Genomic DNA, 4,166 nt, shown 5'->3' on the forward strand with positions numbered 1-4,166 from the left:
GAACATTTTACTTTGTTCGTCACTGTTTAGCCTTCCTTCCATGAATCGTAATCACTGTGAAAATTCGTAAATAATAAATCTCACTTTCTACCTACCTGTTACAGTCTTGGGAATGTTGAGGTTGCTAGCCCATACCCATATGATACCAAATGAGGACTTTCAGACGTCAGCAGTTTTGAAGGAATTTCTTTGGATGAGCCAAATGTAGTCTTCCCAGAGAGAGAGAGAGAGAGAGAGAGAGAGAGAGATAGTGGAGGTTACTCTCCAAGAAGGTGATAATGAAGTAAGTCATTAATTAATGAGAATAGGGAGTATCTAAATCACTATACAGTACTCCATTTTATTTTCAAAATTTATTATGATAAAGAATCATTCCTTTTTTACGTCATCTGTCAAAATCTTCGACGTCCGAAGAGATATTCCAGATTCCTGGAATAACGACTCATGTTAGTGATGCAAAGAGCAACTGACGTTAGAATAATGAATAGATAACGTACTGATAATTTCATTACAGCAATGGGCTATGCCTGCTCATGAATGGCGAGGCAACTTTTCCCGGGGCAAAGTTACCAGTTAGGGAACAACTTCAATCATTAACTTCTGCAACTTAAAAGGGGCAAATTATCAAGCAAGAATGCAAGTGTGATAAGTCAAGTGTTGATGTTTAAGCATTTGAAGAAAAAGAGATGAACAATCAATGAAAATATGGTTCCTTATGAAAGGCAATCAGATGAACACAGAGAAATAAGGTAGTTGGCAACTCAAGAACGATGTGTTTCTCTAGAGAATGCAAATGCAGGCTACGTGACGCATGTTAGCAATATTTAGGTGAGGGGACAGGCACTTCTGTATTCAACAGACGAACTCCTAATCTACGGGTAATTATACGGGAAATTAAAAAGCAATCAGCACCGTGACATATTATTAAGCAAGTCGGAGTTCTGTGTGAACAGGGACTGCAGAAAAATCTAATTTTTTCCTTCAGGAGTCTTAAAGTGGTGCAGTAATTAAAACTGGGGTAATACCCCTCATTCAAAACCAACTCTTAGATTCCTGCGTGTATATATATATACTACATACATACATATTATATATATATATATATATATATATATATATATATATATATATATATATATATCTATATATATATGTGTGTGTGTGTGTGTGTGTGTGTGTGCGTGTGTACACATACGTGTATATGTATGTATAAATGTTTGTCAGCGTTTGTAGACAAATGTGTATATCATACAAGGATAAATGCCAAATCATGAAAGCCAAACTTCAGTGAATTTCCTCTGTAATTATAAGTTTTCAATTTGACTGTTGATCTTGGATGTTTTTGATAAAGACCTACAACACCATGGTCTATTAGAGCTGATTTTGAGCATTAGACATAACTGAATGATATCAGTCCAGACTGATTCTTATCCGTCAATGGTTCCAGGCTCGCAATTTGTCTTCTCTGTTTACGAGTTGAATCAAAGGCACTGAATAATGAATACAGAATATAAATTTGAAATTCAAATTTCTGGCGTTAACGGAAACCATTCAAATCGAGACCCAGTTCCGTCTTCATTCATACCCCATAGGTACACCAATTACCATCCCATAGAAAACTACGAGAGGTAAATATTAATTCAAGGCGACAAATTTTCGTCATCATGCCGAATTGCAGTCCGCGTGACCTAACGACGAAGTAGCCGCCCACTTCTTCGGAAGCTCCTCCCCCTGAACCGGTAAGTTCACCACAGCGTAGGTAAGCCATTGTCCGAAAGTAATCATAATCCAGCTCTGTTGTATTACTCCGACATTCCCCGAGTTGTAGCTTGACGAAGGAGCCGAAGGAGGGTCAGTGTAAGGATTACGGTGTCTTTATTCAAGGATATTCATCGACGTCCCCCACAGGTGAGTTGAAGGGTTAGGGCATCCTGGATCGTGTAATAGTGACGTTTTTGAGTGACATTAGAAAATAGAAGCTATGAGGTGATTATCAGTTTTCCTAGTTATGCATAGCAGTCCAAGAATGTTGGTGGATAATTGTGTATCTTTTTCTTGGGTTAGGAACGAGTGCCTGAATACAGACCTGTATAAACAAACAGTTTACCGGTTGTTCTACTTAACAGATGCATGTAGTACGTTCGTAAAAGGAGAAACCAACCGTTACATTTTGTGTTTCCTCTTCTAACGTAAAGATATTAGTGGGGCAGAGGAGTGGGGGACTGTGATAAAGGGCAGTGTTTTTCCGAAAAGTGGTGAAACCTTTATCATTGACAATCCGCGATTGATAAACAAAGAGGCGTTTCCACTTCGTCTCATTTGTGCTAAAGTATTTATTGTTTATTATTACCTTGTCCCTGTCTGATACGGAAACTCCCCCTCCCCGACACACGCACACTCCCATTGTGTTCCCCTACAGTCATACTTCTTTTCTTCATGCTCCTCCCCATTACATAACCTAATCGTCCCCACCCCTCCTATAACACCACTGACCTAACCCTCACCTTCCTTAGATTTTTTTCGTCTTAGCCCTCCTGTACGCCTACCCGTTACCCCTCTCTTTTTTACTACCTATTCCCCCTACATTTTTCCACTCCTAACCTTCTCATCTGACCACCTTTAGACCTTTACACCTTTTTTCCTTACCTAACCCGAGAATAATCTTACCTAATAAAACCCTTTCTCTCACCTTCTACAATACTCTATTGCTTGCCCATACAATTTCCCTCCCACCAATTAATTAATTGCCTTCACTGATACCTTACACTTGTTTTATGTTGTTGTTTTATTATTTTCTGTCGTCAACAACACAAAACAACCTTTAAAAAGTTGAGTAATGCAGGGCTTCTCAAAGTGGTCGATATCGACCCCCAAGGGTCAGTCAAGGGGTCGATGAATATTCTGGGAACCAAATGGGGGTCGATGAATGACTAACGGGTAGGAGAATGAAGTTACATAGACTCGTACATCTAAAGTTCTAAACATATTTTCTTATATTGCATGTCAAGTACTAAGCTAATACTACTCAAATTGATTTTGACATTGGCGTTATTTTTTTCTTTAATTATTAAATGGTAGTCTAGGGGGGACGATAGAAAATTTGAAACTTCATTAGCGGGTCGAGGAGTTGAACAATTTGAGAACCCTTGACAGGTTTATAGGAGTTAAGGTTTATGGTAAACCAGTTTGTTTATGAGCAAGTTGCATGGAGCGCTAAGTGAATATATATACATACATATATATATATATATATATATATATATATATATATATATATATATATATATATATATATATATATGCTGTGTAAATAAAGGTAATGCCACTGAGGAAACTGAAAAAGCGAGAACTGCCGAGATCTTTCGGTCTAACGACCCTTTACTTAAGGCAAGAGTCTTGCCTTAAGTAAAGGGTCGTTAAGACCGAAAGATCTCAGCAGTTCTGGCTGTTTAATTTTCCTCCGTAGAATTACCTTTATTTATACATAGCATCACGTTTTATATATTTCGTGATTAAGTTATAAATATATTCTGTGTATATATATAGATCTATATAATAATACACCTATGTATTATTATACATAACCCGTTTCCATAGTATAGATGCCTAAATATATATTTTACAAAATAGTTACCGCCACATACATTTTATCTGATTGTCATCCAGGAACATCTGATACAACCATCGAAGCATTAATTAGCGGAATAAGGTTACAGCCCCGCAACCGCTAATCTATAAATATTGATGTACGTATATAAATATACATATATGTATAAGTAATATATACGGTATGTATATGAATAACTTGATTACGAAATATATAAGACGTGATGCTTTGTATAAATAAAGGTAATGGCACGACGGAGGAAAATGTGAAAACGAGAACGCATGCCTGGTATATATGTATGTATGTATGCTCCTATATACTATGGTATACGTATGTATATAGTATATATATGCTATATGTTGTGTATACTGTGTGTTTCTGAGAGTAATTTTTAAATGAATAAATACAAACCTTCAAACCAAAGAGAAATAACCCGTAAAAGAAAATGTTGATTACCGTATTTTCGCACCGTATTGCTATAGTCAATAACTCTACGGCCTTCGTACGCCATTTTTCATACTTGACGATATTCTATGAAAAACGAATTGAGGGTCTAAGT

The 4,166-nt window shown here is 36.8% G+C and overlaps 1 protein-coding gene across 3 annotated transcripts in view; it reads left to right on the forward strand.

The window, feature by feature from the left end:
- Positions 1 to 823: 823 nt before the first annotated feature.
- Positions 824 to 4,166, forward strand: part of LOC135212116 (uncharacterized) — a 12,880-nt gene continuing 9,537 nt past the window's right edge. The window contains exon 1 of one of the 3 annotated variants that reach the window (XM_064245514.1): positions 824 to 878. The gene's annotated coding sequence lies outside the window, so the exon portion shown is untranslated. The other 2 variants (XM_064245515.1, XM_064245513.1) reach the window with 2 other exon arrangements.

The sequence above is a fragment of the Macrobrachium nipponense genome, chromosome 40 (genome assembly GCF_015104395.2).
Source record: "Macrobrachium nipponense isolate FS-2020 chromosome 40, ASM1510439v2, whole genome shotgun sequence".
Classification (NCBI taxonomy): domain Eukaryota; kingdom Metazoa; phylum Arthropoda; class Malacostraca; order Decapoda; family Palaemonidae; genus Macrobrachium; species Macrobrachium nipponense.